Genomic DNA, 14,273 nt, shown 5'->3' with positions numbered 1-14,273 from the left:
AACCTCATACATGCTCAAAATATCTTTACAACACTGGTATATGTTGTTTATTTTACTTTCTGTTAATCTCACATTCATGTTCACTGAATTTAGAATGAAACCTAAAAATACTATTTCTTGTTTGGGAATAAAAACTGATTTATCAATGCTCAGTATAAATCCCAATTTCTGCAATTTATTTACTGTAGCCTCAACATTTTTCCAACAATCGTACTGACTACTTCCTTGTAAATATACATCATCTATGTAAGTGACATTAGAAAAGCCTAATTTTCGAAGGTCTGAGTATACAGGTTTCATAAGCTTGGTAAATTTTCTTGGACTACATGCTAGTCCCACTACAAGGCAAGAATACTGAAACAATTCTCCTTCCCAAATAAATCTCATGTACTTTCTTTGTTCTTCTGCCAAAGGTACTGAATAATATGCATCTTTTAAATCAACAGAAGCCATAAAACATCCCTGTTTCATTAAATTTACAGCTGACTGCAAACTTTCCATTTTAAAATGGTTGTATTCTACAAAGTTATTAAATTTTTTCAAATTTAATATGACTTTATAAGAATTTTCCTTTTTCTGTCTGATGAATATATTTGATATGATTTCATCTGAACAGTGATTGCATTTCTCTATAACATTTTTGTTCAATAATTTCTCTACTTCATTAGAAACAATTTTAACTTCTTTGTCATTAAATTTCAAGGGATATGATGGCCTTAGTTGATTTAAATTAGCTTCACCTATCATTTCAATTTGACATCCTTCTACAGATTCTAATATAAATTTATCTGAAGTAATTTCTTTCCATTCCTTTAAAAATTGTTTCAGTCTACCAGCTCTGAAATTTTCTGGTAACAAAACATCAATTGATTCTGTTTGAAATTTGACTTTAGTAGTTCTTACCTCATTGAACTTGTCAGTATTCACTCTTGTTTGAAGTTCTTTTTTCCTTTTGAGAACTTCCTGTTGTAATCTCCTTTTCTGGGAGCCTGGCCTAAAAAGGCGCATTTCTACCTCTGTAATTGCCTTGAAACCCTTGTCGGGAATACGGTTGAAAACGTCGACCTCTGTTTCCCTGGTAACTTCCTCTTTGCTTTGCAGCTTTGCTAGTCATGACTTTGTTGACTGCTTTGTTGGTCTTTTCTATTTCATCCAGCCTCTTGCCCAGTTCTCCGTCAAACAAATATTGGTTTATCGGTACTCCCGGAAAGAAGAGAGACAAATAGTTAACACTGTCTATATCACCTTTCAAGCATTCTCTTCTCCTCATATTAAGTTCATAGTTCGAAAAACTAAGCATTTCAATTGATTTTATCAATTCTTTGACCAATTCTTCTTTTTCTAGTTCTTTGTTCGACATAATTTTTTCCAAAATGCTCACCAGAACCGTAACACTTTTAACCAAAAATAACTGACAATGTTGAAATCTGCTATCCAACAATTTGGTAGCTATTCGTAGTCTGTTCCAGATTAACTCGTCAACTTTAGTACATACCAAACTCTCACAATTTTCTGGTCTTTTGATTTTTTCAGCAGACTCTTTAACTTGATCTGCTAACTTTTTGTCATCTTTAATTTTGAACATCAGATCATCAACAAGCTTCGCCAAGTCTTTGTGTATTGGGTCAGTTGTAACATCTTGTGAGGTTATTTGTTCAGCAGCAACTTTCAAAAATTGCGACTGTGATCCACTTTCGTTTTCATTTTTCCCGGAATCTTGTGTTTTTCCGGATATCGAACCCGATATTTTTGTTTTCGATAATAAGTCATTCACACTCATAGTCGTATCTGTTACTTGTGAGTTTAGGACATTATTGTCAATCTCAGAATCATAATCCGAGTAGCTCTCTGATTCATAATCGTTACATGAGTTGTTTTGATCTGAAATCAGTTCGACTATGTCTGATCTTAGCCCTCGAAATCCTGCTGTTATAGTGTTTGTTAACATATCAAAACACTTGGCTAAATTACCAATGTTTTGCGTAGAATTCCTATTTTTTCATTCAAATCACTAACCTCATTTCGTGGAGAAGTGATATTTGTAGCTGTACTACTACTAGCACGTGGCGTATCCTGTTTTTCCTGTGCAGAGGCAGGATTTTTTGTAACAGTTGCCGCACGTATACGGTCAAAAACATTCTCATTTGAAATGTTATTCAGGGGAATTTTAACTGGCACTGATATCGACTCACGATCTATACTTTTTCCCCGATCTGCCGATTTTCTCAACATGGCGGATGCCATGATTACACCACGTGTATGATGATTATCCAAAAAATGTCACAATAGAATCTGTCTTCGACAGATAAAAATACCTCACCAAAAGTTATTTGTCTACGACAAATTTGGTGAAAGAAAAAACGAACTCTTTTATATAATTCACCGTTCACAACGGTAATGAGTTCTTAATTTTTTTTGCGCCCTATCACTTCAAGCAGAAGCAACGCACTGACCCTATTACGCAGACACAATGCTATCTCACGTGATTCCCTTGGTATGATAACATAACAGAATATAGTTATTACTTTTTCTTGTCTAACATGTACGTATTCAAACAATTGAAAAAAAGAATGTGAAATGCCCCCTAACGTGTCTGTAGACAGAGTTAGAATCTATAAATCTTATATATATTAGACTGGCACAAGTGAATAATAAGGATTAATTGAAGATATTCTGTGCGAATCTACTAGAGAAATATGTCCTCTAACTGAATTTTGCTGGGGGATCGTATGTAATTTATCCTATTTTGTATAAATTGCGATGAAGAGTGGAAAATGACTCCTTGTATGTGGGTAAGTTGAATTTTATGAAATAAAATTCAGACTTGCCCCCAGCACTTTATATATACCAAAGAATACGTTTAATTGATTTATGTAACAAGCCGTTCACAGTAATTTTGTTTTTCACAACATTTAAGAAAATTTATAAGTGTCCGTCACGTGATCAACACAGTCATGTGACATCACAAAAATGGTTTTTTGTAATACCTTATTCAACTTTCTTTACAACTTAACTTAGGCCTTTCAACTGCCGCTAGGGTTCGATGTTAAGAACGATAACTCATTGCCGGAACTTGTTTAGAGCAGTTTCGAGGATCTGAGTATTTTTAAGCAAGTCAGTTTTTAGCGTTTTCCAAGTCTTTCTTTGCTGTCAGTAGAATCCAGTGGTTTTAAAATTTAGCACAAATGTGAAACTTATTTACCATGTAGTTACGGACACTGTTTAATTACATATAAGTAAAATTTTAAATTAAAATATAAAGTGAAATCTACCCCCCTTCCAAATTTTAACCTGAGTAAATTTTTATACTTGGTCGTTCTTCTTCGTGCTTAGTAACACAAGTAAGATAATTAATTGTTACATTTACTTGTAGAAATATATATATTTATATAGGAAGCACAAAAATGCACACACAAAAAACATGACATTATATTTTTTTTTTCATAACAATTGACAAAGAGAGTTAAAAATCTTGGATATAGTCCGTTCCCCATTCATTTGATCCCGTTATTTCAGGTAAAGTGAAGACATTCTCCTTCTTTTGGTCAACACTTTTGTGTACAAAACAATGTAAGGAACCCTTTTGTTTAAATAACAATACCAACTGAAGCAGCCTATATACGCAACTTGAAAAATTAGTTGAAAGGCCTACTTAACTGTGTATGTATACATAGATTACAAATTGAAATCAAAACATTGCTCAATACAAAATAGTATATATTTAATGCATATTAAGCCTTCGGACAGCCTTAACCTAGCTGCGTTCTTGTTCAAATTATCAACAATGAATAAAATGTATTTATAATTGTTTTGATTCTTTTATTTATTAATAAAAATGATAATGTATCATTCAATTAAATTCTATCATCCCTTTAAACTTTTTCCCCAGGTATTTTGAGAACTAGTTTGCGGATGTAAAAATTGAATTATGATCACATGATTACAAAAATGAAGGACAAAAATGCCGTTTACGTCTATGACAAGAGGATGTCTGTAAAACCGAAGCAGATGGAGGCGTTTTGTCATGTGCTGATTGGTAATAATGTATTGGTTAACTTGCCCGTTGGATAATGGAAAAGTTTGGTTTTCCATGTCTGTGTCGAACTTCAACAGTTCTAGCAAAACAGGACTCCAATCCAAAGCTATGTGATATCACAGAAGATGGCAAGGTATATGAGGCATCATACAAAGTTGTTCCAAAGAATTAATTAAATATAAAATTATCTTCAATAAAAATTATTAAAAGAAAATATATTGATGATTCTATAAAAAAATGAAAAATCAAGAGATCATAAAAGAGCCAATCGAGACTCGAACCCCTGATCATCAATGTACAAACCTTTAAACGACTGAGCCATTGAGGCAGTTAAAAAATACATTGAACATAAAACTGTTTCCAACTTTGTTTCAAAACGCAAACGATATGATATATCCCTGTTCCTTTTCAATATCACTGACACCAGCGAAATCATGAATATCAGAAAACATTTACTTCTATGGTAACTACCAGTCGTTTTCATTAAAATGCCTTTTTTAAAATAAATTGAAAATTTTAACTACGATGTTCAAAATTTACTCTATGATCTGCGCCTCTTTCATGTTTTGATTCTGCTTAGTAAGCTATTTTTCTGCATTGATTTCCCGTGTTTGGCGCCAATTCTTCAAAACATTTGCATTCTATAGCCAAAACGTTCATTCCTTACTTGGAAGCCTATAAAAGATGGATGGTAAGGTTGAGAAAAAGGTTTTCTTTGTTACAAAATTACAAATGAGACTTTAAACTCTTTTGTAGTAACTCGGATTTTGTAAATTCTTTTGATTAATATTCTTATTTTGAAGATAACTACAATTTTTGACATTCGAACAAATATTTGCGCATAACACATTTTTGCTCACACTATATGTGCATTATTAAAACATTTTCACGAATATTCTTTGATATAATATTAGTTTAAACAACTATTACTATAATATTAGTTTATACATATGAATCTCAAATACTGTAACACAGAAATGATACACGAAGGATACTTGTTTCTTTATATAATACATGACAAAATTTCCAAGTATTAAATTTTCAGCTGATAATTTCAGAAAGATCTTCGACCATAAATAGAATTGAGAATTTTTTCACTTGAAAAATTAAGATGCGCTTTGACACACGCGCCGCTGTTTCTGAACATTTTTACTGAGGAGCATCGCACTTGCTGAGGGAACTCTTCAGATTTTTGCGGTAAAAAAAAGAACAATAAACAATAACAGTAAACAAATATTTTTCTGCTATATAGACTTTGTTTACAAAAGCAAAACTGGCAAAAAGATCTGCTAATATGACATCAGATAGATCATTTTAGTAGACGAGGAGGGAGGAGATACTATTTGGAAAAATGAAAGGAGATGGGACTTAAAATTAGGGAAAATCGGGCTGAAGGATGGAAAAAATTACAGATGTGTTAATTGCGTAAGTTGTATTGTTGTCTTTCGGTCCGACTGTTCTTTTACAGTTTCAATTCACGCATATTTGTAGTTACAACCTTTAATTAAACGTTTTGATGATGTTTCTTTATCAGTATTCCATAAAGATCATGGCTGCACGTCATATTACTAGAAGTCATGCATAAAGGCCAAAGATAATACTTGACTTGCATAGCACTTGTCTTCTCGAGCATTCGTAATCAACAGGAACTTCAAACGGACCTTATTTTTCATCAACAACAGACGAAGATACGCCGAATAGGCGTCAAGAAGAGTCCTGTTTTCTGTCAGCCTTAAAAAAATAAAGCATAACATCAAGGGTTGTGCAGCGGGAACTGTCGCATAAACTGGTGACTCTTTCGGACAACATATATGCTGATACGGTTACCAACACCATTGCCTCCCTGGAGGAGTGGATGAGGGCAGCATCAAAAGAGAGAACATTTGAAACTAAAGGAAACGCAAATGGGTAGGTACAAATTTCGCGGTTGTATAATTGTATTCTCGATTGATTTATTCGAATTTATTTACATTTATTCTATGAGATGTCACATTCTTAAACCACTCCCAGCATAAACCATTTATTTCTTCATTTTCAGTAATAAGTCGTCGCCGTTTTCTTTCTGGGTCCACATTATTTTCAAAATCCTCCAGATATTCAGTCAGATATTCAGCTTGTTTATCTGAATCTTGCTAACATTTCATTCTACCGTAATCTTGCGAGAAGATGTACTTTTTTTATCCATAACAATTATTTTGATTTTTTATCCATATCAATTATTTCAATTATTTTGATTTTTTATCCATATCAATTATTTTGATTTTTTCAGACAAAGTTAAAACTTCCCTTTAAGCATTCGGCGAGACCATTTCAACTATAAGTAAGAATACAAACAATGATAACAGAGTACAAAATATTTAATTCAAACACAATTCTGTTCACTAGGTCCAGGTAAGCTGACCAGTGACAATTACAGTGTAATTAACGAGATGGGCCAGGATTTGAGTGGCCGCTGGCCGGTTACACAGGTGGCCGTTTTTTCAAGTACAAATAAAGACAACGAAGTACAAGAGTATTGCTAGAATATTAAGTTATTTAAATTTATATTCAATAGGTATCTTGTTACATAGTACTGGGGTCATTCAGAGAGTAGTTACTTTTTGTCCCCTTTAGACTCGAACAACACATCCATTAATAGTACACAAATGTTCCCCTTCAAAATAAACCCTTTTTCAGCTTCCTTACATTGTCATGTTCGTTGTTGAAAGCGGGGCCCTTTGAGATGGCCACCATCTCTAGTTAGCATTCATTTTGATGACAGTATACATGAAATAATTTATGCAGGATTTGAAACAATTGAAAATCTCAGTCTTTCACAAAGGAATCTCTTGGAAGAATCATCTAATGATGCTCATTAAGGTCAACACTTGAATTTGATTTACTAACACAAAGAATGGGAACATCAGAATGTTGAATAAATACATTATGCTGGATAATACTTTTTTATAACAGTAATGCTTTTCCTTTGAACTATGCACAGCCTAATGAAATGAATTCCATTACAATCAAGCCAGATGACCCCCAAGACCAATATTCGTGCAAGGTGCAAGTGAGGGGTGTGCGATACCTTCAACGTTGCTGGAGGAATTCAAAGATATCAAAGGTACCTTTATCTTCCTTCTGTTTTTTATATTATGTGTAGGATCTGGCGTACCCAAAGAATTTCCAGATTCGTGGGATTTTTACAAGTTTGCAATGAGTAAAAATTATCTCAAGTTCACAAAAAAGTGTGACTCAAAGAAATAAATGTTTTATCAGCTTGATAAAATATTGTATAAAAGATACATTACGAACTAAGACGAACGTTTTATGCATGTAATTGTCTTTCTTTTCTTCAGTGTAGGAGTTACTAATAAAGTACTAATCTTGATTCAAAGATTTCAATGATTTTTCCATTCGTTAAAATGTTTGATAAACATACATCTCCTGTGGTGTAGGTATTAATTATAACAAATAATGCATCATATATTTCTCAACTGGTTGTGTTAGAGCATAAAGGCCCATCATCTGCAGCTTTGTTTATTGTATATTTTATGATTAGTTACCAATCAATTAATTAATTATATTATACAATATAAAATGTTTTAATTATAATATACAATATCAAATTAGTTTTAATTACTTTTATACGTCAAATTTATCTTGAAAGTAGTTTAGTCAACAAGAACAATTTAAGAATGGATTCTTCTCATATTTCTTATAATGGCAGAATCTTGAATACTCAATATTCAGATTGTTTACCCTATTTAAACATCCAAAAACTTTGGTGTCATCTGCCTTGATTTTCAGTCAAGGTCATTTGAAAGTCTGTCCTAAAAATAGTACTTTTACACAAAGAAGTTTTGAAATTTATGCATTTTTTGCTGACTGAAAAAATATCTTTCACCCTAAAATTAAAGTTGTTACTTATTTTTGATGACTAATTAATATGAAATGAGCTGGTGAAAGATAACATGAAATCCTTTATATTCAATAAATACATTTAATCCGAATTTCCTCGATATTTTTTTTTTAAATTCTCAGTTTTCATGAATTCACATGAAAATTCATCTCAATTTTTACAATGGTTAATAGTAGTGAATTATCGTTCGTGTTGTGGTGGCGCTACGTGTCCCGGTCCATGATAAACTTCCGCATCGTGATAAACACATAGTAAATAAAACGGGAATCAGATATAAGATTGTTTAAAATACAAAGAATAATGCCTAGTAGTTGTTGTTGTGTGCCTGGGTGTCACGAAAGAGGAGGACATTAGTTCCCAACTGAAAAGTTAAGGAGAAACAAGTGAATTGTTGCCATTACACGTTTGGACGAGCGCACAAACAAGTTGTGGGAGCCTTCGAAGTCAGCTGTTGTTTGTAAACGACATTTCACTTTAGATGACTACGTGACAGAGATTATTCAGGGTATTGTATAATGACATTAAATTATTAAATACTCAGTTTTAGACATCATATTGTTAATACCAGAATTGAGTGACCGTACGTTCTGCGAACAATCTTAAATACATATGTTGTGTATATGGTGTATACGGTATGTATATTTGTAGATATATACAGGTTTCTAATTTGAGATTTTTATTTAATATTGTGGAAAGAAAATATATTACAACTACGTTTTATTCACTTGATTTTTTATTATTCATCCATTAAGAGTATCAAATACCTTTCCATCAAAATGGAAAGGGGGGGGGGGGCACTGCATTGGTTTAAGCATAGAACTAAAGCAAACGTCTATAGTTTGAGAATTTAGTACTTAAATAAACGTTGCTGCACAGTGTAATATGTTTTACTATTTATATGTAGGACAGAAACCGCTATCTGGAAGACTGAAGAATACTGCTGTACCAAGCATTTTCTTTTGGACAAAGGAGGTAGAAAATTCATCTGATCGAGCATCCAGGGCAGAAGGCAGGGATAGTAGAAAAAGAAAGTTTGACGAATTCTGCCATGAAAATTTAGAGTCCAGTTTTACAGAATTAGACTCTGTGGAAGAAACTGTTCTAGCTGATGACTCAAAAGTGTGTGATGAGGAGGAAAAAATAAACACTGTTGAACTTGGAGACACCTGTACACAAACGCAGTCACAGCCAATATTTTCAGTTGAACAGTTCGAGAAGGATGATTCAGCCATACATTTCTATACTAGTCTTGAAACTTATGCCAAATTTCTGTTTACACTGCAGTCACTTGGTCCTGCTGCTTATTAGTCCCCTACCGGTGAAACCGGAGGGGACTATAGGTTTCCTCTGAGTATGTCAGTCTGTCCCTCTGTCTGTCAGTCAGTCTGTCCCACTTGGTTTTCCACACTTTTTCCCTAAACGCTTGCAGATATTGAGCTGATTTTTGGTATGTGAGTGTATCTTGAGGAGTTACAGATCAAGTTTGCATTTCGTTCCGCTTCATTGATTTTTGACGGAATTACGGCCTTTTCAATTTTTAAGGGTTTTCCGCAATTTTCTTCTAAACGCTTTCAGATATTGAGCTGATTTTTGGCAAACGACTTAACCTTGATTAGTTATAGACCAAGTTTGCATTTCGTCCCGCTTCATTGATTTTTGACGGAATTATGGCATTTTTAATTCTTAACGGGAACCAGATTACACTTGCCGGTAGGGGACTAGTATTGCTAATGCAATAATCTCAGAATGCTTGTTGTTTAAGATATGTATTTTTCCAAGTTCAAGGGGTATCTATTCCTAATCAGTTTTTTATGACACTTATGAAACTACGAAGGTACACTACCAATTTTAAACTTTCAAGATTTTTCAATGTATCTGAAAGTACTGTTAAAAATATTGTTCTTACTTGGATTTTGTTTATGTCAAAACAATGGCGAGAGATTTCAATTTGGCCTTCTCAATCTCTTGTTCGTTATTTTGCACCATCAGATTTTAAGGCAAAATTTCCCACTACCAGAGCCATTTTAGATGCAACTGAATTTCCAATTAAAAAACCAAGTACACCTAGGACACAGCAAGCCACATTTTCTACATACAAAAACAGAAACACAATGAAAGCACTAATAGGATGTACACCAGGAGGCCTTGTTAACTTTATTAGCCCAGCATATTGTGGGTCAACTAGTGATAGATAAATAGTTGAGAGAAGTTGCCTTAAAAATCTGTGTAATCAAGGTGACAGTTTAATGACTGATAAGGGTTTCAAGGTGCAAGATATTTTTGCTTCTAAAGATGTTACTATAAACATTCCTACATTTTTTTAGAAATAGAAACAGAATGTCAGGAAGAATTGTGCTCAATGACAGAAAGGTTTCAAGTAAAAGGGTTCATATAGAAAGAATTATTGGACTTGGTAAAACTTATAAAATATTAACACATCCTTTAACAAGTACCGAAGCATGCATGTCATCAGATATAATATTTGTCTGTTTTATGTTGTGCAATTTTCGCACTGGTATTGTATCATCAAATGCATAGGAAAAACATTTTTTTTAATTTCTTAACTTCATTTTGAGAATGTTTTGTATTCTTGGCAGAAATATTGATGCTAGTTAACATAAGAAATATAAACAACACTACATGTACTGTAGTTGGATAAGAAAATTTCTATATTTTTTATTGCGCACATTCACAATGATTCACTGTAAGGCTTGTAGAAATATTTCTCAAGAATAGCTTGTTTGAAGTATTCTGTGTAAAAGGTGTTTAGCTTGTTAATCATATCAGCTATGAATGCATCATCACGTTTGATTTCAATGTATATGATGTCATTTACTTTTAAATTGTTTGCTAAACATACAGTAAAAATGCATGTGTTTGCACCGGTACACAATAGTTGTCCTTGTATCTGATAATAGTAGTCATGGTTCTGATCAAGACAATATTTTCCTTCATTGGTCTGCTTTAAATATGGCACTGCAGAGGTTGAAATTCCTTTTATTTCTACTGACATATGGACATTTGACTTCTATGAGTTTCTCTTGATTGATGACTCCATCAGGTGATGCAGCAAGAAAGGGGTACTCCTTACAAATGACAAGACCACTTGATTGAACATTGGTTAGTTTATCATGTTCAAACCTCTTGATTGCAACAGATTCATGCCTGCTACCATGCTCAATTGAATTGCTTTTAATGTTTTTAATAACTGTAAGTGACATGGCAAGTTTCACTATGTCAGTTTTATCAATGCACTTACACCGAAGATGTTAAACGTTTTGCTCTTTCCACCTTCCATGTTTTCTTTAGACTTTGCCCTTTTGTTGCTGACTTAATATTTTCATTTTGGGAATCTGATATTTTTGTTATTTGTAATTTTTCCAAAAAATTGTCCTCAGGAGATAATTTAAGATAAACATGGTCATGTGCTACTGCAATCATGTTTGCTGGTGTAAATGTCTGGTAGATGGGCATCTTGGAAATACCCTGGAAATTCAAACATACATTTCTAAAGTAGTGAGGATAAGATGGATTATTTCTGAATTCTTCAGGTCTTGGGTCAATAGCAATATTTGTTAATTCTAAATTCAGTCCCATCAGATTTAATGGGACTGCCTTTGAATCTTTTACACTTGTGGAAAGTTTGCAAACGTTATGTGCATGTTTCCTCGGTCTTGATAAATTTATTCTTTGCAAACATGACAGCACCATACATAACTGCAGCTACATGTTTACAATGTGCATCAGGCCCCATGCCTGCTGCACATTCGCACTGGGCCTCCAGAACAGACCCCTCGTTGCTCAATTTAACAAACACCCTTTCTCATTTCTGCACGACAGTTTCCTTTTACAAATGTACAGGCCGAACTGATGGATATACGGTAGTATATCAGGAAATTGTCGTCCTAAAGGTGAATGAAATGGTTTTCAAATTTCTTCTCAAACCTCGCAAAATAATTACGAATTGTATCCATAGTCATACCAGAAAAAGGAGTGTCAGAATTTACGTCAGCGTATGTATCGTAACTTGGAAGTTGCATACAAAATTCTGGATCAATTTGATCAACTTTTCCGAAGTTGAAGTTTCTGTCATATGCTTCCAGTCTGTGGAAAATTAAAAGAAAAAAGAAACTGTTGATATTCACATATTACGATTATTTAATTTATCGCCAGACCAATAAATTATTAAGACGAAGAGCTCACATTGTCGGCATGCAGCACGAAGTTTTGTCATGCGGTTTTCAGTATCGAATTACCTGTCGACCAGTTCTTGTTTTCGTCCCGTTATCCTGGCATTTCTTTTTCTTAGTTCATTTTTAAGGTCTTCCGCTCCAGGCGGAAGACCTTCTACTGATTCTGATGGTTAAGATTATTAGGGTCTTCCGAGCTTCCTTCGGAAGACCCTACTGTTATTCTACTGTTTCTTATTATTATTTTATTTTTTTTTTCCCGCCGATTTTCAGCAGGCGATTTCTCGGAGACCTTTTGTCCGATTGCTATGAAACTTTCAGGGTAGATACAATGTATTATTGTCTAAAAACGTTTTTTTCAAATTTTTGATATATACCCCCGTTCATGAGTTATTGCCCTTTAATCGATATTTGGAGGGTCTCTTGTCCAGTAGAATTCTCAATAACGACACATGATATTTGCATGAAAACTAGAGAACTTGTAACTAATACATTGCAGATGCGCAGAACATTAAAATTGTAGGCTATTTTTTTTAAGTTCGGAAGCTATGTGACGGCAAGTTTTAAGAATTATTTTTCCATGAAATTTTGCTGCTTTTTGTTTAATAACTTTTAAACTGATAAAAATTTGGGAAGACATATAGAATAAAAGTTGTGTGTAATTACGAGAGCTTTCAGACAACATCAAGAAAAAGGGGCTGGCCCCTATATTCAGGGGACAACAGGTCATAAAAGTATTTTTTGGATAGCTAAAAATATTAAAATATTATGAAAAAATTTGAATGACATAATTTCTAACATATCAAATCTTGTCATGTGGTATAAAGAGAAACAAGCTCCGTGCTATATTTTATTCTATTTTATATAATAATTATTCGAGAATCGTACAGGAACAAGTTGTCTACAAACCAGCCACGCCTTTTAGGGCATCGTAACACATGCTTGTACGGTTTTAGATAGTTGTTGTGTTTTAAATAAATTGTTTTGATTCGATTTCTCTGTTTTCTGTTATTCAAATCGTTTATAAATGCAAGTTATTTACACAAGTAAAGGTAAATCAACATTTACAAATGCATCCGTATAGAAAGAGTCTTAATCGGGGCCTCTTGTTTGTAACCTGGATGTAAACAATCACGAGCGGCATTGTGGGAAGACGACACTAAAGACCCGATATACGAAAAACGTGATTTGATCTGATGCTTTGTTGGCAAATATTTAAAAAGAAGTGTAGTTTAGTATAGCATAATGCTTCATAATCAATAATTTTTAAAAATAAATCATGTCTAACACTCAATCTGATTATTTTATTTTTTGAAAAATCATCAGGTCGAATATCAGGTCTTTAGTATATCAAGTCTTTAGTACGTCCCCGGAAGTAGCCATGCAAGTCGGAATTACAGACAGAAAAACTGAAAATGAGAAGAAAATATGTGAAGTTGACAGTTGTACATTTTCTTAACGTACGAGCCGTATGTAGACATGCAGATTTAATCCACATCTTCGAAGCACATAAAATCCTTGGTTGCGTACAGGGAGCATTAGTTTTAAAGGGATATATATATTCTTGCGCAAATTGTTTACGAGGAAATTCTGACGATCACATTAACAGCGATGAACAGTCTTGTGTCGGAGTTTTCTGTGATAAATGTAGCGAGTGATGAAAGAGTTCACGGTGACATTTTAATATATGATTGGCGTGCACCATGGAAATGAAGGTTAGAATTTTTCTTATCTAAAATTTAACAGCTGCTTACAGCACTGATGTTTACATGTATATGCCAGCAAATGTATAAATGTACGCACAAACACTGATGTATGTTATCTATTTTATGGTTCAGTCTCTGTCTGTTAGCCCTGACATGACATTGTCAAATCCCCATTGCTTTACCTTATATTTAAATGCACGAGAGCATGTAATTTCACCAAGACTTATTTTTTTTTATTGAAACAAAAAAATGCAAAAATTCAACAATACACTATCTAACATACTACATATACAAACATGATAATTATTGTTATATATTCTTCAACAAGTATGAATAGCTGTTATAACTAGGGCCTTAATTAATATTATAATTTGTTATACCTTTAAAAATTTGTTCTTATATAAATCTATACCAGTGTACACTCAAAATGTCTAACATTT

General features: G+C 33.3%; 1 pseudogene; it reads right to left on the bottom strand.

Moving 5' to 3' along the window:
* Window positions 1-909: 909 nt before the first annotated feature.
* Window positions 910-2,256, bottom strand: LOC133179607 (uncharacterized; annotated as a pseudogene).
* Window positions 2,257-14,273: the final 12,017 nt, after the last annotated feature.

Source organism: Saccostrea echinata, unplaced genomic scaffold, assembly GCF_033153115.1.
Source record: "Saccostrea echinata isolate AGI-Se365-2 ecotype Australia unplaced genomic scaffold, CSIRO_AGI_Sech_v1 ptg000005l, whole genome shotgun sequence".
NCBI lineage: Eukaryota > Metazoa > Mollusca > Bivalvia > Ostreida > Ostreidae > Saccostrea > Saccostrea echinata.
The sequence above is the reverse complement of the archived record's forward strand: the minus strand, read 5'-3'. Positions and strand labels throughout refer to the sequence as shown.